Source organism: Salmo salar, unplaced genomic scaffold (assembly GCF_905237065.1).
Source record: "Salmo salar unplaced genomic scaffold, Ssal_v3.1, whole genome shotgun sequence".
NCBI lineage: Eukaryota > Metazoa > Chordata > Actinopteri > Salmoniformes > Salmonidae > Salmo > Salmo salar.
In genome coordinates this window covers 45,001-68,909 of record NW_025549364.1, presented here as the reverse complement: position 1 = coordinate 68,909, position 23,909 = coordinate 45,001, and the positions used below count along the sequence as shown (strand labels likewise).

Here is a 23,909-nt window from a genome sequence, read left to right as displayed (position 1 = left end):
AATATCTAACTAAATACTTGTGTTCCCAGCTCCAACAGTAATATCTAACTAAATGCTTGTGTTTCTAGCTCCAACAGTAATATCTAACTAAATGCTTGTGTTCCCAGCTCCAACAGTAATATCTAACTAAATGCTTGTGTTTCTAGCTCCAACAGTAATATCTAACTAAATGCTTGTGTTTCTAGCTCCAACAGTAATATCTAACTAAATGCTTGTGTTCCCAGCTCCAACAGTAATATCTAACTAAATGCTTGTGTTTCTAGCTCCAACAGTGCAGTAATATCTAACTAAATGCTTGTGTTCCCAGCTCCAACAGTAATATCTAACTAAATGCTTGTGTTTCTAGCTCCAACAGTAATATCTAACTAAATGCTTGTGTTCCTAGCTCCAACAGTAATATCTAACTAAATGCTTGTGTTCCCAGCTCCAACAGTGCAGTAAAATCTAACTAAATGCTTGTGTTTCTAGCTCCAACAGTGCAGTAATATCTAACTAAATGCTTGTGTTTCTAGCTCCAACAGTAATATCTAACTAAATGCTTGTGTTTCTAGCTCCAACAGTGCAGTAATATCTAACTAAATGCTTGTGTTTCTAGCTCCAACAGTAATATCTAACTAAATGCTTGTGTTCCCAGCTCCAACAGTAATATCTAACTAAATGCTTGTGTTTCTAGCTCCAACAGTAATATCTAACTAAATGCTTGTGTTTCTAGCTCCAACAGTAATATCTAACTAAATGCTTGTGTTTCTAGCTCCAACGATGTCAGAGCAGCAGAATACATACAGATACAGTAGAATAGTATAGAATACAGTATATACATAGTAGAATATAATACAGTATATACATAATAGAATATATTACAGTATATACATAGTAGAATATAATACAGTATATACATAGTAGAATATAATACAGTATATACATAGTAGAATATATTACAGTATATACATAGTAGAATATATTACAGTATATACATAGTAGAATATATTACAGTATATACATAGTAGAATATATTACAGTATATACATAGTAGAATATAATACAGTATATACGTAGTAGAATATAATACAGTATATACATAGTAGAATATATTACAGTATATACATAGTAGAATATATTACAGTATATACATAGTAGAATATATTACAGTATATACATAGTAGAATATAATACAGTATATACATAGTAGAATATATTACAGTATATACATAGTAGAATATATTACAGTATATACATAGTAGAATATATTACAGTATATACATAGTAGAATATATTACAGTATATACATAGTAGAATATATTACAGTATATACATAGTAGAATATAATACAGTATATACATAGTAGAATATAATACAGTATATACATAGTAGAATATATTACAGTATATACATAGTAGAATATATTACAGTATATACATAGTAGAATATAATACAGTATATACATAGTAGAATATAATACAGTATATACATAGTAGAATATATTACAGTATATACATAGTAGAATATATTACAGTATATACATAGTAGAATATAATACAGTATATACATAGTAGAATATATTACAGTATATACATAGTAGAATATATTACAGTATATACATAGTAGAATATATTACAGTATATACATAGTAGAGATATATTACAGTATATACATAGTAGAATATAATACAGTATATACATAGTAGAATATAATACAGTATATACATAGTAGAATATATTACAGTATATACATAGTAGAATATAATACAGTATATACATAGTAGAATATAATACAGTATATACATAGTAGAATATATTACAGTATATACATAGTAGAATATAATACAGTATACACATAGTAGAATATATTACAGTATATACATAGTAGAATATAATAGAGTTTCCTAGGGAACAGGTCGGGTGTTATTCAGCTCCAGAGTTTCCTAGGGAACAGGCCGGGTGTTATTCAGCTCCAGAGTTTCCTAGGGAACAGGCCGGGTGTTATCCAGCTCCAGAGTTTCCTAGGGAACAGGCCGGGTGTTATCCAGCTCCAGAGTTTCCTAGGGAACAGGCCGGGTGTTATCCAGCTCCAGAGTTTCCTAGGGAACAGGCCGGGTGTTATCCAGCCCCAGAGTTTCCTAGGGAACAGGCCGGGTGTTATTCAGCTCCAGAGTTTCCTAGGGAACAGGCCGGGTGTTATTCAGCTCCAGAGTTTCCTAGGGAACAGGCCGGGTGTTATCCAGCTCCAGAGTTTCCTAGGGAACAGGCCGGGTGTTATCCAGCTCCAGAGTTTCCTAGGGAACAGGCCGGGTGTAATTCAGCTCCAGAGTTTCCTAGGGAACAGGCCGGGTGTCATCCAGCCCCAGAGTTTCCTAGGGAACAGGCCGGGTGTTATCCAGCTCCAGAGTTTCCTAGGGAACAGGCCGGGTGTTATCCAGCTCCAGAGTTTCCTAGGGAACAGGCCGGGTGTTATCCAGCCCCAGAGTTCCCTAGGGAACAGGCCGGGTGTTATCCAGCTCCAGAGTTTCCTAGGGAACAGGCCGGGTGTTATCCAGCTCCAGAGTTTCCTAGGGAACAGGCCGGTGTTATCCAGCCCCAGAGTTCCCTAGGGAACAGGCCGGGTGTTATCCAGCTCCAGAGTTTCCCTAGGGAACAGGCCGGGTGTTATCCAGCTCCAGAGTTTCCTGGGGGAACAGGCCGGGTGTTATCCAGCTCCAGAGTTTCCTAGGGAACAGGCCGGGTGTTATCCAGCCCCAGAGTTCCCTAGGGAACAGGCCGGGTGTTATCCAGCTCCAGAGTTTCCTAGGGAACAGGCCGGGTGTTATCCAGCTCCAGAGTTTCCTAGGGAACAGGCCGGGTGTTATCCAGCCCCAGAGTTCCCTAGGGAACAGGCCGGGTGTTATCCAGCTCCAGAGTTTCCTAGGGAACAGGCCGGGTGTTATCCAGCCCCAGAGTTCCCTAGGGAACAGGCCGGGTGTTATCCAGCTCCAGAGTTTCCTAGGGAACAGGCCGGGTGTTATAAAGTTAGGGTTCATAAAGTCTGACTGACTGAAGAGCAGCCCCCCGAGGCTGAGACGAACTTTACGTTCTTGACCACCCGATCGGCAGTTTTCCAAAACGCTGCCAGACACCAGGAATTCCACACGGGGGTTTGTACGCCCAGGGTAACACTACACCAGAAGGGTTGAAGCCGCGGGTGGGGAGCCCAGGGTTTGTACGCCCAGGGTAACACTACACCAGAAGGGTTGAAGCCGCGGGTGGGGAGCCCAGGGTTTGTACGCCCAGGGTAACACTACACCAGAAGGGTTGAAGCCGGGGTGGGGAGCCCAGGGTTTGTACGCCCAGGGTAACACTACACCAGAAGGGTTGAAGCCGTGGGTGGGGAGCCCAGGGTTTGTACGCCCAGGGTAACACTACACCAGAAGGGTTGAAGCCGGGGTGGGGAGCCCAGGGTTTGTACGCCCAGGGTAACACTACACCAGAAGGGTTGAAGCCGTCGGGGTGGGGAGCCCAGGGTTTGTACGCCCAGGGTAACACTACACCAGAAGGGTTGAAGCCGTCGGGGTGGGGAGAACGAGCAGGGTATAGAAAACACACACACACACACACATAGACAGGAGAAATCCGAGAGTCCTCTTTAACTACAGAATGAATTAAATCGACCCGAACGAGTTACTCACCTGAGGGCTTCCTGTCCAGCCCTCTTCTTCTGCCTCAGCGTTACCACCACCCCGCCGTACCCCGGAGGTGAACCGGCCCGTTCCGACCCCGTAGACGCTGACGTGGTACAGTCCGACCCGTCCTGGTCCGACCCCTTGGAGGTGGCATCTCCCAAGGAGGAGACGGGCAGGTCCAGTCCAGCCCCGGGGTTCTGGTAGTGTGGGGAACCCAGGCCGTAGACCCCCTGGATCGACAGCATGGCCTGGGGCTCCTGGCTGACCACCGGTGGGAGGGGTAGAGAGCCGGGCTGCAGCCCAGAAGCAGGTAGCGTGTCTGTGGGAGAAGTTGTTGGACAGGAAGCCCTTCGGCCTGAGACATGCAGCAGGCCGTGTCCATGTGGACCAACAACTCAGGGTCAGGACCTCTCTCTCCTCGTCTCGGCACCTCTCTGTCCTGTCTCAGCCCCTCTATGTCCTGTCTCAGCCCCTCTATGTCCTGTCTCAGTACCTCTCTGTCCTGTCTCGGCCCCTCTCTGTCCTGTCTCAGTCCCTCTCTGTCCTGTCTCAGCCCCTCTCTGTCCTCGTCTCGGCCCCTCTCTGTCCTGTCTCGGTCTCAGCCCCTCTCTGTCCTGTCTCGGCCCCTCTCTGTCCTGTCTCGGCCCCTCTCTGTCCTGTCTCAGCCCCTCTCTGTCCTGTCTCAGTACCTCTCTGTCCTGTCTCAGCCCCTCTCTGCCTTGTCTCAGCCCCTCTCTGCCTCTGTCTCAGTCCCTCTCTGTCCTGTCTCAGCCCCTCTCTGTCCTGTCTCAGCCCCTCTCTGTCCTGTCTCAGTACCTCTCTGTCCTGTCTCAGCCCCTCTCTGTCCTGTCTCAGCCCCTCTCTGTCCTGTCTCAGCCCCTCTCTGCCTCGTCTCAGCACCTCTCTGTCCTCTGTCTCAGCCCCTCTCTGTCCTGTCTCAGCCCCCTCTCTGTCCTGTCTCAGCCCCTCTCTGTCCTGTCTCAGCCCCTCTCTGCCTGTCTCAGCCCCTCTCTGTCCTGTCTCAGCCCCTCTCTCCCCTGTCTCAGCCCCTCTCTGTCCTGTCTCAGCCCCTCTCTGTCCTGTCTCAGCCCCTCTCTCCCCTGTCTCAGCCCCTCTCTGTCCTGTCTCAGCCCCTCTCTGTCCTGTCTCAGCCCCTCTCTCAAACCCTCCTTCGTTCTCACCCTCTCCCCTCTCCTCAGTCTCCAGCAGAAAAACAGGGGTCTGGTCTCCTTCCTCCTGTCCTTCCTCCTCCTCCTCTTCCTCTCCTCCACTCCTGTCACTACTAAAGCTGTCCTTATTCTCCTCAGAGCTTTCTTGGTCCTGTGTCTCCACGGTCAGATCAGAGAGTGACGACTCCAGCCTCTCGTCCCCAGCCAGGGCGTCGCTCTGCGGGGCAGAGTTATCAGGACAGAGAGGGTACACCTCTGGAAGGTCTGGCTCGGGGCAAAGCGCGACGGAAGGGGTGTGTATAAGACGCGAGCGTCGGTCCGTCCCCGTCGCGTGGTTTAGAGAACAGAAGATTCTTCCCAGCGCCGCTACCTCCTCTTCTTCCTCCCCGAGCTCCTCCTCGAACAGGAAGTTGACGACGTTCTGTTTCCTGCGTAGAGCTCGGTCCAAGCGGCGGGTGTACAGGTAACACAGATCCCCCCGGAAACACCTCTCCGTGTGAGCGAGAAGTTCCACCGCGGCTTCGTAGAACCACTCCTCGCATAATTCCGTCATGTTCTTCAGACGTTTGGCGAAACATTTCGCCGGTTTCCCTTTCATCAGCTGAGGGGTGTAAGACTGTCTCCTCCTCCTCCTCCTCCTCTCCCCTCCTCCTCGCCGCCGGGGTCGGAACCAGGAGGCGAGGAGTCTCTGTGTTTCCGGGACTCGGTGACGCAGTGTTGGCAGTGTGCTGCGTGGGGGTCTCGGCGGGGGCGGAGAAGGTACGAGGTGATCTGTCTCAGCAGGTCTCGGTGCTCGAAGATACTCTTCTCCATCGCTGCAAGCTCATTGGCCTTGTCCACCGCGTGGGCGGAGTAACAGCCCTGAGGCCCCGCCTCGCGCTGAAGCCCTTCCTCTGTCTGCAGAACGGACCGCGTGTACCTGGCAGGAAGGGGCACGACGGGAAGTTACAACAGATTGTAGCAGTAGTAGTGTGTGTGTCAGAGTGTGTGTTAGTGTGTGTGTGTCAGAGTGAGTGTGTGTGTGTCTGTGTGTGTCTGTGTGTCAGAGTGTGTGTGTGTGTGTGTCAGTGTGTGTGTGTCAGTGTGAGTGTGTGTGTGTGTGTGTGTGTGTCAGAGTGAGTGAGTGAGTGAGTGAGTGTGTGTGTGTGTGTGTCAGTGTGTGTGTCAGAGTGTGTCTCAGAGTGTGTGTGTGTGTGTGTGTCAGAGTGTGTGTGTGTGTCAGAGTGAGTGTGTGTGTGTGTGTGTGTGTGTATAGTGTGTGTGTGTCAGAGTGTGTGTGTGTGTGTGTAAGTGTGTGTGTTAGTGTGTGTGTGTCAGAGTGAGTGTGTGTGTGTCTGTGTGTGACTGTGTGTCAGAGTGTGTGTGTGTGTGTCAGTGTGTGTGTGTCAGTGTGAGTGTGTGTGTGTGTCAGAGTGTGTGGTGTCAGAGAGTGTGTGTGTGTGTGTGTGTCTGTGTGTCAGAGTGTGTGTGTGTGTGTGCAGTGTGAGTGTGTGTCAGACTGTGTGTGTGTGTGTGTGTGTGCAGAGTGTGTGTGTGTCAGAGTGTGTGTGTCAGAGTGTGTCTCAGAGTGTGTGTGTGTGTCAGAGTGTGTGTGTGTGTGTCAGAGTGAGTGTGTGTGTGTGTGTGTCAAAGTGTGTGTGTCTGTGTGTGTGTGTGTGTGTCTGTGTGTGTGTTAGAGTGTGTGTGTGTGTCAGAGTGAGTGTGTGTCAGAGTGTGTGTGTCAGAGTGTGTCTCAGAGTGTGTGTGTGTGTCAGAGTGTGTGTGTGTGTGTCAGAGTGAGTGTGTGTGTGTGTGTGTGTCAAAGTGTGTGTGTCTGTGTGTGTGTGTGTGTGTGTGTGTGTCTGTGTGTGTGTGTGTGTATAGTGTGTGTATCTCTCCTCTTACTCCAGGTCTCGTAGCTTCCTCTGCAGCTCGCGGGCGAAGGCCCGTCGGTTTCCGGTCTTCAGGAGCTCGGAGGCTCGTGAGAAGCGGAGCGACAGCTCCTGGAACTGCTGCATGATCTTCCTCTCGTCGGCGGAGACGTACGCCATGCAGAACGGGCGGACGAAACCCCGGGCCTCCAGGTCGTACAGAGTCAGGTGGTGGACGTAGGCGAACGCTCCTTCCTTAGAGTCGCCCAGCACCACACGGGAGTCCTCCACAAAACTACAAGGGGAGCAGGAGTAGAGCAGAAATATTATACAGTCAGGGTGGAGTAGAGCAGAAATATTATACAATCAGGGTGGAGTAGAGCAGAAATATTATACAGTCAGGGTGGAGTAGAGCAGAAATATTATACAGTCAGGGTGGAGTAGAGCAGAAATATAATACAGTCAGGGTGGAGTAGAGCAGAAATATTATACAATCAGGGTGGAGTAGAGCAGAAATATTATACAATCAGGGTGGAGTAGAGCAGAAATATTATACAATCATGGTGGAGTAGAGCAGAAATATAACACAATCAGGGTGGAGTAGAGCAGAAATATTATACAGTCAGGGTGGAGTAGAGCAGAAATATTATACAGTCAGGGTGGAGTAGAGCAGAAATATTATACAGTCAGGGTGGAGTAGAGCAGAAATATTATACAATCAGGGTGGAGTAGAGCAGAAATATTATACAGTCAGGGTGGAGTAGAGCAGAAATATTATACAGTCAGGGTGGAGTAGAGCAGTAATATAATACAGTCAGGGTGGAGTAGAGCAGAAATATTATACAGTCAGGGTGGAGTAGACCAGAAATATTATACAGTCAGGGTGGAGTAGAGCAGAAATATTATACAATCAGGGTGGAGTAGAGCATAAATATTATACAGTCAGGGTGGAGTAGAGCAGAAATATTATACAGTCAGGGTGGAGTAGAGCAGAAATATTATACAATCAGGGTGGAGTAGAGCAGAAATATTATACAATCAGGGTGGAGTAGAGCAGAAATATTATACAATCAGGGTGGAGTAGAGCAGAAATATTATACAGTCAGGGTGGAGTAGAGCAGAAATATTATACAGTCAGGGTGGAGTAGAGCAGAAATATTATACAGTCAGGGTGGAGTAGAGCAGAAATATTATACAATCAGGGTGGAGTAGAGCAGAAATATTATACAGTCAGGGTGGAGTAGAGCAGAAATATTATACAGTCAGGGTGGGGTAGAGCAGAAATATTATACAATCAGGTTGGAGTAGAGCAGAAATATTATACAATCAGGGTGGAGTAGAGCAGAAATATTATACAGTCAGGGTGGAGTAGAGCAGAAATATTATACAATCAGGGTGGAGTAGAGCAGAAATATTATACAATCAGGGTGGAGTAGAGCAGAAATATTATACAGTCAGGGTGGAGTAGAGCAGAAATATAACACAATCAGGGTGGAGTAGAGCAGAAATATTATACAATCAGGGTGGAGTAGAGCAGAAATATAATACAATCAGGGTGGAGTAGAGCAGAAATATTATACAATCAGGGTGGAGTAGAGCAGAAATATAATACAATCAGGGTGGAATAGAGCAGAAATATTATACAATCAGGGTGGAGTAGAGCAGAAATATAATACAATCAGGGGTGGAGTAGAGCAGAAATATTATACAATCGGGGTGGAGTAGAGCAGAAATATTAAACAATCGGGGTGGAGTAGAGCAGAAATATAATACAATCAGGGTAGAGTAGAGCAGAAATATTATACAATCAGGGTGGAGTAGAGCAGAAATATAATACAATCAGGGTGGAGTAGAGCAGAAATATTATACAGTCAGGGTGGAGTAGAGCAGACATATTATACAATCAGGGTGGAGTAGAGCAGAAATATTATACAATCAGGGTGGAGTAGAGCAGAAATATTATACAGTCAGGGTGGAGTAGAGCAGAAATATTATACAGTCAGGGTGGAGTAGAGCAGAAATATTATACAATCAGGGTGGAGTAGAGCAGAAATATTATACAGTCAGGGTGGAGTAGAGCAGAAATATTATACAGTCGGGGTGGAGTAGAGCAGAAATATTAAACAATCGGGGTGGAGTAGAGCAGAAATATAATACAATCGGGGTGGAGTAGAGCAGAAATATTATACAATCAGGGTGGAGTAGAGCAGAAATATTATACAGTCAGGGTGGAGTAGAGCAGAAATATAACACAATCAGGGTGGAGTAGAGCAGAAATATTATACAATCAGGGTGGAGTAGAGCAGAAATATAATACAATCAGGGTGGAGTAGAGCAGAAATATTATACAATCAGGGTGGAGTAGAGCAGAAATATAATACAATCAGGGTGGAGTAGAGCAGAAATATTATACAATCAGGGTGGAGTAGAGCAGAAATATTATACAGTCAGGGTGGAGTAGAGCAGAAATATTATACAGTCAGGGTGGAGTAGAGCAGACATATTATACAATCAGGGTGGAGTAGAGCAGAAATATAATACAGTCAGGGTGGAGTAGAGCAGAAATATTATACAGTCAGGGTGGAGTAGAGCAGAAATATTATACAGTCAGGGTGAAGTAGAGCAGAAATATTATACAATCAGGGGTGGAGTAGAGCAGAAATATTATACAATCAGGGTGGAGTAGAGCAGAAATATTATACAATCAGGGTGGAGTAGAGCAGAAATATTATACAATCAGGGTGGAGTAGAGCAGAAATATTATACAATCAGGGTGGAGTAGAGCAGAAATATTATACAATCAGGGTGGAGTAGAGCAGAAATATTATACAGTCAGGGTGGAGTAGAGCAGAAATATTATACAGTCAGGGTGGAGTAGAGCAGAAATATTATACAGTCAGGGTGGAGTAGAGCAGAAATATTATACAGTCAGGGTGGAGTAGAGCAGAAATATTATACAATCAGGGTGGAGTAGAGCAGAAATATTATACAATCAGGGTGGAGTAGAGCAGAAATATTATACAGTCAGGGTGGAGTAGAGCAGAAATATTATACAGTCAGGGTGGAGTAGAGCAGAAATATTATACAATCAGGGTGGAGTAGAGCAATAATATTATACAATCAGGGTGGAGTAGAGCAGAAATATTACACAATCAGGGTGGAGTAGAGCAGAAATATTACACAATCAGGGTGGAGTAGAGCAGAAATATTATACAGTCAGGGTGGAGTAGAGCAGAAATATAATACAGTCAGGGTGGAGTAGAGCAGAAATATAATACAATCAGGGTGGAGTAGAGCAGAAATATTATACAATCAGGGTGGAGTAGAGCAGAAATATAACACAATCAGGGTGGAGTAGAGCAGAAATAAAATACAGTCAGGGTGGAGTAGAGCAGAAATATTATACAATCAGGGTGGAGTAGAGCAGAAATATAATACAATCAGGGTGGAGTAGAGCAGAAATATTATACAATCAGGGTGGAGTAGAGCAGAAATATTATACAGTCAGGGTGGAGTAGAGCAGAAATATTATACAATCAGGGTGGAGTAGAGCAGAAATATTATACAGTCAGGGTGGAGTAGAGCAGAAATATTATACAATCAGGGTGGAGTAGAGCAGAAATATTATACAATCAGGGTGGAGTAGAGCAGAAATATTATACAATCAGGGTGGAGTAGAGCAGAAATATTATACAATCAGGGTGGAGTAGAGCAGAAATATTATACAGTCAGGGTGGAGTAGAGCAGAAATATTATACAATCAGGGTGGAGTAGAGCAGAAATATTATACAATCAGGGTGGAGTAGAGCAGAAATATTATACAATCAGGGTGGAGTAGAGCAGAAATATTATACAATCAGGGTGGAGTAGAGCAGAAATATTATACAGTCAGGGTGGAGTAGAGCAGAAATATTATACAATCAGGGGTGGAGTAGAGCAGAAATATAATACAATCAGGGTGGAGTAGAGCAGAAATATAATACAATCAGGGTGGAGTAGAGCAGAAATATTATACAGTCAGGGGTGGAGTAGAGCAGAAATATTATACAATCAGGGTGGAGTAGAGCAGAAATATAATACAATCAGGGTGGAGTAGAGCAGAAATATTATACAATCAGGGTGGAGTAGAGCAGAAATATAATACAATTAGGGTGGAGTAGAGCAGAAATATTATACAATCAGGGTGGAGTAGAGCAGAAATATTATACAATCAGGGTGGAGTAGAGCAGAAATATAATACAATTAGGGTGGAGTAGAGCAGAAATATTAAACAATAGAACAGAAAACCATTACAGGAGAAGAGAAAATAATAGAATTAGAGTAGAATATAATAGAATAACAAAAATATAGTAGTATATAATATAAAACAGAACAGAATAGAATTAGAGTATAATATAATAGAATGTAACAGAAACTATTTAGAGTAGAATATAATAGAATTAGAGTATAATAATATAATGAGTAGAATATAATAGAATGTAACAGAAACTATTTAGAGTAGAATATAATAGAATTAGAGTATAATATAATAGAAATGTAACAGAAACTATTTAGAGTAGAATATAATAGAATTAGAGTATAATAATATAATGAGTAGAATATAATTGAATGTAACAATCTATTTAGAGTAGAAAATAATAGAATTAGAGTATAATATAATAGAAAATAATTAGGACAGAATAGAATGAGTAGAAAATAACAGAATGTAACAGAAACTATTTAGAGTAGAAAATAATAGAATTAGAGTAGAATATAATAGAATAATAAAAATATAGTAGTATATAATATAAAACAGAACAGAATAGAATTAGAGTAGAATATAATAGAATGTAACAATCTATTTAGAGTAGAATATAATAGAATTAGAGTAGAATAATATAATGAGTAGAATATAATAGAATGTAACAGAAACTATTTAGAGTAGAAAATAATAGAATTAGAGTATAATATAATAGAATGTAACAGAAACTATTTAGAGTAGAATATAATAGAATTAGAGTATAATAATATAATGAGTAGAATATAATTGAATGTAACAATCTATTTAGAGTAGAAAATAATAGAATTAGAGTATAATATAATAGAAAATAATTAGGACAGAATAGAATGAGTAGAAAATAACAGAATGTAACAGAAACTATTTAGAGTGAAAATAATAAAATTAGAGTAGAATATAATAGAATAACAAAAATATAGTAGTATATAATATAAAACAGAACAGAATAGAATTAGAGTAGAATATAATAGAATGTAACAATCTATTTAGAGTAGAATATAATAGAATTAGAGTAGAATAATATAATGAGTAGAATATAATAGAATGTAACAGAAACTATTTAGAGTAGAATATAATAGGATATCATTAGAGTACAACACACATAAAATAGGATATCATTAGAATACAATACAAATATCAGTAGAGTACAATAAAACATATACAATAGGCTATCATTAGAGTAGAATAAAACATACAATAAGATATCATTAGAGTAGAATAAAACATACAGTAGGATATAATTAGAGTAGAATAAAACATACAATAGGATATCATTAGAGTAGAATAAAACAAACAATAGGATATCATTAGAGTAGAATGAAACATAAAGTAGGATATCATTAGAGTAGAATAAAACATACAATAGGATATCATTAGAGTACAATAAAACATACAATAGGATATCATTAGAGTAGAATAAAACAAAGTAGGATATCATTAGAGTACAAAAGGATATCATTAGATTAATAAAACATACAATAGGATATCATTAGAGTAGAATAAAACATACAATAGGATATCATTAGAGTAGAATAAAACATGAAGTAGTATATCATTAGAGTAGAATTAAACATGAAGTAGGATATCATTAGAGTAGAGAACAATAAAACATACAATAGGATATCATTAGAGTAGAGAACAATAAAACATACAGTAGGATATCATTAGAGTAGAAAAAAAACATACAATAGGATATCATTAGAGTAGAATAAAACATACAATAGGATATCATTAGAGTAGACAAAATACAAAGTAGGATATCATTAGAGTAGAATAAAACAAAGTAGGATATCATTAGAGTACAATAACAAATAGGATATCATTAGAGTAGAATAAAACAAAGTAGAATATCATTAGAGTAGAATAAAACATACAATAGGATATCATTAGAGTAGAATAAAACATAAAGTAGGATATCATTAGAGTAGAATAAAACATACAATAGGATATCATTAGAGTAGAATAAAACATAAAGTAGGATATCATTAGAGTAGAATAAAACATACAATAGGATATCATTAGAGTAGAATAAAACATACAGTAGGATATCATTAGAGTAGAATAAAACATACAGTAGGATATCATTAGAGTAGAATAAAACATACAATAGGATATCATTAGAGTAGAATAAAACATACAATAGGATATCATTAGAGTAGAATAAAACATAAAGTAGGATATCATTAGAGTAGAATACAATAGGATATCATTAGAGTAGAATAAAACAAAGTAGGATATCATTAGAGTACAATACAATAGGATATCATTAGAGTAGAATAAAACAAAGTAGAATATCATTAGAGTAGAATAAAACATACAATAGGATATCATTAGAGTAGAATAAAACATAAAGTAGGATATCATTAGAGTAGAATAAAACATACAATAGGATATCATTAGAGTACAATACATATACAATTGGATATCATTAGAGTAGAATAAAACATACAATAGGATATCATTAGAGTAGAATAAAACATAAAGTAGGATATCATTAGAGTAGAATAAAACATACAATAGGATATCATTAGAGTAGAATAAAACATAAAATAGGATATCATTAGAGTAGAATAAAACAAAGTAGGATATCATTAGAGTACAATAAAACATACAATAGGATATCATTAGAGTACAATAAAACATACAAATAGGATATCATTAGAGTACAATACAATAGGATATCATTAGAGTAGAATAAAACATACAATAGGATATCATTAGAGTACAATAGGATATCATTAGAGTAGAATAAAACATACAATAGGATATCATTAGAGTACAATAGGATATCATTAGAGTAGAATAAAACATACAATAGGATATCATTAGAGTAGAATAAAACATAAAGTAGGATATCATTAGAGTAGAATACAAATACAATAGGATATCATTAGAGTAGAATAAAACATACAATAGGATATCATTAGAGTACAATAGGATATCATTAGAGTAGAATAAAACATACAGTAGGATATCATTAGAGTAGAATAAAACAAACAATAGGATATCATTAGAGTAGAATAAAACATAAAGTAGGATATCATTAGAGTAGAATACAAATACAATAGGATATCATTAGAGTAGAATAAAACATACAATAGGATATCATTAGAGTAGACAATAAAACATACAATAGGATATCATTAGAGTAGACAATAAAACATACAATAGGATATCATTAGAGTAGAATAAAACATACAATAGGATATCATTAGAGTAGAATAAAACATACAGTAGGATATCATTAGAGTACAATACAATAGGATATCATTAGAGTAGAATAAAACATACAATAGGATATCATTAGAGTAGAATAAAACATACAATAGGATATCATTAGAGTAGAATAAAACATAAAGTAGGATATCATTAGAGTAGAATAAAACATACAATAGGATATCATTAGAGTAGAATAAAACATAAAGTAGGATATCATTAGAGTAGAATAAAACATACAATAGGATATCATTAGAGTAGAATAAAACATACAATAGGATATCATTAGAGTAGAATAAAACATACAATACGATATCATTAGGTAGAATAAAACATACAATAGGATATCATTAGAGTAGAATAAAACATACAGTAGGATATCATTAGAGTACAATACAATAGGATATCATTAGAGTAGAATAAAACATAAAGTAGGATATCATTAGAGTAGAATAAAACATACAATAGGATATCATTAGAGTAGAATAAAACATAAAGTAGGATATCATTAGAGTAGAATAAAACATACAATAGGATATCATTAGAGTAGAATAAAACATAAAATAGGATATCATTAGAGTAGAATAAAACATACAATAGGATATCATTAGAGTAGAATAAAACATAAAGTAGGATATCATTAGAGTAGAATAAAACATACAATAGGATATCATTAGAGTAGAATACAAATACAATAGGATATCATTAGAGTAGAAACATACAATAGGATATCATTAGAGTAGAATAAAACATACAATAGGATATCATTAGAGTAGAATAAAAACATAAAGTAGGATATCATTAGAGTAGAGTACAAATACAATAGGATATCATTAGAGTAGAATAAAACATACAATAGGATATCATTAGAGTAGAATAAAACATACAATAGGATATCATTAGAGTAGAATAAAACATACAATAGGATATCATTAGAGTACAATACAATAGGATATCATTAGAGTAGAATAAAACATACAATAGGATATCATTAGAGTAGAATAAAACATGAAGTAGTATATCATTAGAGTAGAATAAAACATACAATAGGATATCATTAGAGTAGAATAAAACATACAATAGGATATCATTAGAGTAGAATAAAACATAAGTAGGATATCATTAGAGTAAAAACAATAGGATATCATTAGAGTAGAATAAAACATACAAGTAGGATATCATTAGAGTAGAACAATACAATAGGATATCATTAGAGTAGAATAAAACATACAATAGGATATCATTAGAGTAGAATAAAACATCAAGTAGGATATCATTAGAGTAGAATAAAACATACAATAGGATATCATTAGAGTAAAACTACAATAGGATATCATTAGAGTAGAATAAAACATACAATAGGATATCATTAGAGTAGAATAAAACATACAATAGGATATCATTAGAGTAGAATAAAACATACAATAGGATATCATTAGAGTATAAACAAGTAGGATATCATTAGAGTACAATACAATAGGATATCATTAGAGTAGAATAAAACATAAAGTAGGATATCATTAGAGTACAACATACAATAGGATATCATTAGAGTAGAATAAAACATAAAGTAGGATATCATTAGAGTACAATAAAAAACAATAGGATATCATTAGAGTAGAATAAAACATACAGTAGGATATCATTAGAGTAGAATAAAACATACAATAGGATATCATTAGAGTAGAATAAAACATAAAGTAGGATATCATTAGAGTAGAATAAAACATAGCAATAGGATATCATTAGAGTAGAATAAAACATACAATAGGATATCATTAGAGTAGAATAAAACATACAATAGGATATCATTAGAGTAGAATAAAACATACAGTAGGATATCATTAGAGTAGAATAAAACATACAATAGGATATCATTAGAGTAGAATAAAACATAAGTAGGATATCATTAGAGTACAATACAATAGGATATCATTAGAGTAGAATAAAACAAAGTAGAATATCATTAGAGTAGAATAAAACATACAATAGGATATCATTAGAGTAGAATAAAACATACAGTAGGATATCATTAGAGTAGAATAAAACATACAATAGGATATCATTAGAGTAGAATAAAACATACAATAGGATATCATTAGAGTAGAATAAAACATACAATAGGATATCATTAGAGTACAATAATGGATATCATTAGAGTAGAATACAACATACAATAGGATATCATTAGAGTATAATACAATAGAATATCATTAGAGTAGAATACAACATACAATAGGATATCATTAGAGTACAATAGGATATCATTAGAGTAGAATAAAACATACAATAGGATATCATTAGAGTAGAATAAAACATACAGTAGGATATCATTAGAGTAGAATAAAACATACAATAGGATATCATTAGAGTAGAATAAAACATACAGTAGGATATCATTAGAGTACAATAAAACATACAATAGGATATCATTAGAGTAGAATAAAACAACAGTAGGATATCATTAGAGTACACATACAATAGGATATCATTAGAGTAGAATAAAACATACAATAGGATATCATTAGAGTACAATACAGAGGATATCATTAGAGTAGAATAAAACATACAGTAGATAGTCATTTACAAGTCATTCGAATCCAATTACAGTAGGAATGCATGCAATAGGATATCATTACGTCAGTGAATAAATAAAGAAGATATCATTAGAGCAATACAGAACTTACAGTAGATATCATTAGAAGTAGGATACAGTCGTGATATCTTAGATACAACGATATCATTAGGTAGAGTACAAATAGGATATCATTAGAGTAGAATAAAACATACAATAGGATATCATAGAGTATACAAAGGATATCTTAGAGTACAATAGGATATCATTAGAGTAGAATAAAACATACAATAGGATGTATCTAGAGTTACGAACAGGATATCTTAGTAGAATACAATAGGATATCATTAGAGTAGAATAAAACATACAGTAGGATAGTCTAGGATATCATAGAAACCTACAACAGGATATCATTAGAGCATACAATAGGATATCATTAGAGTAGAATAAAACATAAAGTAGGATATCATTAGAGTTAAAAGGATATCTTAGAGAATACAAAATAGGATATCATTAGAGTAGAATAAAACATACAATAGGATATCATGTATCGTAGAGTACGAAGTAAAGTACAATAGGATATCATTAGAGTAGAATAAAACATACAATAGGACTTCTTATCTAGATACTTAGATACAATAGGATATCATTAGAGTAGAATAAAACATACAATAGGATATCGTAGATTCAGGCTACAAAGTAGGATATCATTAGAGTAGAATAAAACATACAGTAGGACTATCTATTAGAGTCTAAACAAGGATATCATTGTAGAGAATACAATACAGGATATCATTAGAGTAGAATAAAACATACAGTAGGATAGCATAGAGTATCTAGGCACAACTAGAGTACAATAGGATATCATTAGAGTAGAATACAACAAAGTAGGATTTGGGCATCCGCTCGGCCGGCAGGGGTGCCCCACCAATCTAGAGGCCTCTCAGTAGAATACAATAGGATATCATTAGAGTAGAATAAAACATACAGTAGGATATCGTTAGGTAGAGTAACCGTACAAAGAGAATATCATTGAGTAGAATACAATAGGATATCATTAGAGTAGAATAAAACATAGTGCAGTAGGACTATCGATGGTAGTACAACATACAATAGGATATCATTAGAGTAGAATAAAACACACAGCAGGGGATATCATTGAGTCGTAGACGGTAGAGTAGTTAGAGTAGAGTACAATAGGATATCATTAGAGTAGAATAAAACATACAATAGGATATCTATAGAGTCCACGAATAAAACAAATAGGATATCATTAGAGTAGAATAAAACATACTAGGATCATTAGAATAGAGTACAAAGTAGGATATCATTAGAGTAGAATACAACAGACAGTAAGGACATAAGTCATAGTATCAGGTGTACGAATAGAAATACAATAGGATATCATTAGAGTAGAATAAAACAACAGTAGGATATCATTAGGTTTAGAAGTAGAGTACAAATAGGATATCATTAGAGTAGAATAAAACAGAAGTAGGATATCATTATAGGTCCTAAACCAGGTAGAGTACAATAGGATATCATTAGAGTAGAATAAAACATAAAGTGGACAGCAACGTGTATCTAGGTAGAACTTGGAGTAGAATACAATAGGATATCAATAGAGTAGAATGAAAACAGAAGTAGGACAGCTACGAGTCATCTAGGAAAGTGTAAACTAGGCCCAGAGTACAAATAGGATATCATTAGAGTAGAATACAACAGTACAATAGGATCTAGGTAGGGTGCCCTACGAACAGCTTGTAAAGTACAATAGGATATCATTGAGAGTAGAATAAAACAAAGTAGGATATCAATATTTAGAGTGCTAAAACAAAGATACAATAGGATATCATTAGAGTAGAATAAAACATACAGTAGGATATCCATAGGGTCTAGAATAAGCTACAATAGGATATCATTAGAGTAGAATAAAACATGAAGTAGGATATCATTGAGCGTGGAATCGAGCCCACGAATAGTTGTAAGAGTACAAAGTAGGATATCATTAGATAGAATAAAACATATCAATAGGATCTATCTAGGCACTAAGAGTAGATACAAATAGGATATCATTAGAGTAGAATAAAACATAAAGTAGGATCTATTAGGAAAAGTGGAGTACAATAGGATATCATTAGAGTAGAATACAACAACAGTAGGATTCATAACAATAGTACAAAACTAGGATATCATTAGAGTAGAATAAAACATACAATAGGATACTATCTAGAGTAACGGTGGCTCTTAGTAGAAGTACAAATAGGATATCATTAGAGTACAATAAAACAGACAGTAGGTTATTAGATACAATACAATAGGATATCATTGAGTAAGTACAATAGGATATCATTAGAGTATAATACAACAACAATAGGAACATGTAGAGTAAGCCACATAAAAGGATATCATTGGTGGAGTACAATAGGATATCATTGAGTAGAATAAAACATACACGTAGGACATCATTAGAGTCGTATATCTAGGGTAACTAAACGCCAATACAATAGGATATCATTAGAGTAGAATAAAACATACAGTAGGATATCATTGAGGTATGCTTAGGGTCCTCGAATTTAAACAATAGGATATCATTAGAGTAGAATAAAACATACAGTAGGATAGGTCATTAGAGTAAAATAACATACAACGAGGTATCAATTAGGTAGAATAAAACATCAATAGGATATCATTAGAGTAGAATAAAACAACAGTAGGATATCATTACTCTATTTAAACAGTTCTGTAGAGTACAAATAGGATATCATTAGAGTAGAATAAAACATAAGTAGGACTATCGTGGGATAGGGGTACCAAAATAGGATATCATTGGTAGACTACAAATAGGATATCATTAGAGTAGAATAAAACATACAGTAGACTAAATCCTACAAATTGGTAGAGTACAATAGAATATCATTAGAGTAGAATAAAACAACAGTAGGATCAGTAGGGTGCCCTACGAACCAGATACAATAGGATATCATTAGAGTAGAATACAACAGATAAGTAGGAAGTATACCTCTGGGCATCCGCTGTCGGTAGGTGCCCGGGCCTAACTGAGGCCTTTGTAGAGTAAACAATAGGATATCATTAGAGTAGAATAAACATGACAGTAGGAAGTATGATCATTAGGGTCCATACGAACAGGCCTTGGTAGAGTACAATAGGATATCATTAGAGTAGAATAAAACATACAAGTAGGATAGCTACTAGTACAGTGGGTATCTAGATACGAAGGGCCTTGGTGAGTACAATAGGATATCATTAGAGTAGAGCATAAAACATACAATAGGATTACAGTCTGTATCCGCTGTAGGGGTGCCTACAAAATTGGTGATACAACATAGGATATCATTAGAGTAGAATAAAACAGATGCAATAGATATGAGTCATTAGAGTACAACAGCTTAAGTACAAATAGGATATCATTAGAGTAGAATACAAAAGACATAGATACAGGATAGAGTGCCCAAATAGGATATCATTGAATACAAATAGGATATCATTAGAGTAGAATACAACATACAGTAGGGACAGCTACTTTTCTGAGTGTATCTTAGACCAACAGGTATCCTTAGAGTAGAGTACAACAATAGAGATATCATTAGAGTAGAATAAAACATACAGTAGGATACCTGCCTACACAGGTTAGAGTACAATAGGATATCATTAGAGTGATTACAACATACAGTAGGACACTACTGGTCGTTATCCGTAGGGTACCCTACTAACGAGGCTTGTAGAGTACAATAGGATATCATTAGAGTAGAATACAACATACAGTAGGATAGCTAGAGTCATCGTAGGGTGCCCTACGAAGCCTTGGTAGAGTACAATAGGATATCATTAGAGTAGAATACAACAGACAGTAGGACAGCTACCTGAGTCGTGGGTATCCGCTGCCGGTAGGGTGCCCTACGAAAACGAGGCCGTAGAGTACAATAGGATATCATTAGAGTAGAATACAACAGACAGTAGGACAGCTACCTGGTCGTGGTATCCGCTGCGGTAGGGTGCACTACGAACGAGGCCTTGGTAGAGTACAATAGGATATCATTAGAGTAGAATACAACAGACAGTAGGACAGCTACCTGAGTCTATCTGCGTAGGTGCCCTGAACGAGGCCTTGGTAGAGTACAATAGGATATCATTAGAGTAGAATACAACAGACAGTAGGACAGCTACCTGAGTCGTGGATCCGTGCGGTAGGGTGCCCTACGAACGAGGGCCTTGGTAGAGTACAATAGGATATCATTAGAGTAGAATACAACAGACAGTAGGACAGCTACCTGAGTCGTAGGTATCCGCTGCCGGTAGGGGTGCCCTACGAACAAGGCCTTGGTAGAGCACAATAGGATATCATTAGAGTAGAATACAACAGACAGTAGGACAGCTACCTGAGTCGTGGGTATCCGCTGCCGGTAGGGTGCCCTACTGAACGAGGCCTTGGTAGAGTACAATAGGATATCATTAGAGTAGAATACAACAGACAGTAGGACAGCTACCTGAGTCGTGGGTATCCGCTGCCGGTGGGGTGCCCTACGAACGAGGCCTTGGTAGAGTACAATAGGATATCATTAGAGTAGAATACAACAGACAGTAGGACAGCTACCTGAGTCGTGGGTATCCGCTGCCGGTAGGGTGCCCTACGAACGAGGCCTGGTAGTCAACAGACATGATCCTCAGACTGAAGTAGTTCAGGTCAAAGGTCCCGAACACTTTTGGGTCATCAGGTATGGTGAGCAGAGGCTGGGGGCCCACCTGGAGGAGAGGAAAACACACAAGGGTGAGCTCATCACACACACACACACACACACACACACACACACACGCACGGCACCGACCTGCTCGGAGAACTCTGATATGAGGATGAAGTCCTTAGTGAACTTGGCGTACGAGGTCTTGGTCCAGGGGTTGGCGTTGTTGTTCGATGGGAACAGAGGGACAGAGAATTCCTCTGGTACCACCCGGGGTCGGGGTACCCTACCTCCCCAAAATCATCCTCTTTAGTAAACGCCACCACATCTGGGGCACCAATCATTTTCTCTGGACCGGGCGGGCCAGGGGGTCAGCTATGACATCAGAGGAAGTCCATCCACTAGGCTAGCTGTCTGTCTGTCTGTCTGTCTGTCTGTTTCTTCCCTGATAGCCAGTCTGTCTGTCTGTCGGTCTGTATCCCTCTACTGGCTGGGAGTAACAGTCCATGACACTGACGGTTGTCTCTGTCCCCGACATCAACATGACATCTGACCAAAGTCTGTCTGTCTGTTATACCTGTCTGTCTGTCTGTCTGTACCGCTGTAATATAAACAATAACACTTAACACCGGGGACTATCTATCTGGCTCGGTCCCCCGGCTCCGTCCCCCGTACAGTACCGACGTCAGACGATGCAAAACGGAACACGACCGTATCCCCCCATCAATGACACATTGCTCGTCCGGGAATCGTGCACCGTTACCGGGTAATATCGGCAGTGGGAACGTCATGTACTGGTATATATAAAAGTCCCAGTAGTTAATACAGTGAAAGTATTTGATGTAAAATGTACATCATGACCGTCGCCATATTTACTCCGCTGGTACTAACCACCTGACCAGCTCACATAAGGAAGTAGCTAGCTGTCCTAAAATTACAAACCCCCCTAATGTTACACATTCAACATAATTTAAAATTATAAATCACAATTTCAATCTTGAAAATAGATACTTCACGTAGTATTTTGGCGTAAAATTAAAGGACATCGAATAAAAAAAATATTCACACGAACAGGACGTGTTTTTACGACCGTTGTTTTTACGACAGCTGTTTTACGATAGTTGTTTTACGACAGTAGTTTTTACGACAGTTGTTGACAGGCGCGGAATTTGTAAAATCCATAACATCAAATTTAGCTGCCGTTTAATCAACCCCTTTCAGTTGTCAAAAAATAGTTTTAAAAACAACTTATTTATTGGCAGATTGGATCCACGTTACATCGTACATTGCGGTTAGGTGATTAGGAAAAGTGTTAAAAGTTAAGTTTCGGCAACTTCAGGTTTGAAGTTTGACATGACTTAGCTAGCTACTCCCATCAAGCTAACTGACATGTGAGATCTGGACAGTTTTATGAATAAATAACAGTTTGTAACAACAATTCTGGAGATAAATTTGACTAATGTTAGCTTGGTGTTAGCTGAGCACGACGTGTTTAATTAACGTTATGACATGTGTAGCTCCAATGCGTCCTGGCTAAGCTAGGCTAAGCTAAGCTAGGCTAGGCTAAGCTATGCTGATACACCATCTGACTAAGGCTCTGTTCACATCCGGACGACCGTTAACGTTACGGTTCCAGATCCACAGAGGGTTTCGCGTTACCGGGTATAAGAGGACAGACTCCCCGGGAGACATGATCCGGCGGACTCCGATCAAACGGGTTCTCTGTGTGGCGGAGAAGAATGACGCGGCCAAGTGCATCGCGGACATCATGTCCAACGGCAGAATGAGGAGGGTGAGTCTGTTCATGTGTTGATGGGTTTGGTCTTAGATGTGTGTGAGAGAGATATGGCTTTTTTGTCTGTTTATTTCAGCTTCCAGTTGTCTTCTCATGACATAATTCTCTCACATCAACAAGGTGTGATTGTCTCTGTTTATCTCAGCTGTCTGTCTATAATAACCTGTCTGTCTGTTTCAGAGTGAGGGCTTCTGTCTGTCTGATAATAACCTGTCTGTCTGTTTCAGAGTGAGGGGCTGTCTGTCTATAATAACCTGTCTGTCTGTGTTTCAGAGTGAGGGGCTGTCTGTCTGTCTATAATAACCTGTCTGTCTGTTTCAGAGTGAGGGGCTGTCTGTCTATAATAACCTGTCTGTCTGTTTCAGAGTGAGGGGCTGTCTGTCTGTCTATAATAACCTGTCTGTCTGTTTCCAGAGTGAGGGGTCTGTCTGTCTATAATAACCTGTCTGTCTGTTTCAGAGTGAGGGGCTGTCTGTCTGTCTATAATAACCTGTCTGTCTGTGTTTCAGAGTGAGGGGCTGTCTGTCTATAATAACCTGTCTGTCTGTTTCAGAGTGAGGGTCTGTCTGTCTGTCTCGTATAATAACCTGTCTGTCTGTGTTTCAGAGTGAGGGGCTGTCTGTCTATAATAACCTGTCTGTCTGTTTTCAGAGTGAGGGGCTGTCTGTCTGTATAA

At 38.5% G+C, this 23,909-nt stretch overlaps 2 pseudogenes; one reads left to right on the top strand and one right to left on the bottom strand.

Moving 5' to 3' along the window:
* Positions 1 to 3,591: 3,591 nt before the first annotated feature.
* Positions 3,592 to 21,797, bottom strand: LOC123736408 (guanine nucleotide exchange protein smcr8a-like; annotated as a pseudogene).
* Positions 21,798 to 22,576: 779 nt separating this feature from the next.
* Positions 22,577 to 23,909, top strand: part of LOC123736409 (DNA topoisomerase 3-alpha-like) — a 45,995-nt pseudogene continuing 44,662 nt past the window's right edge.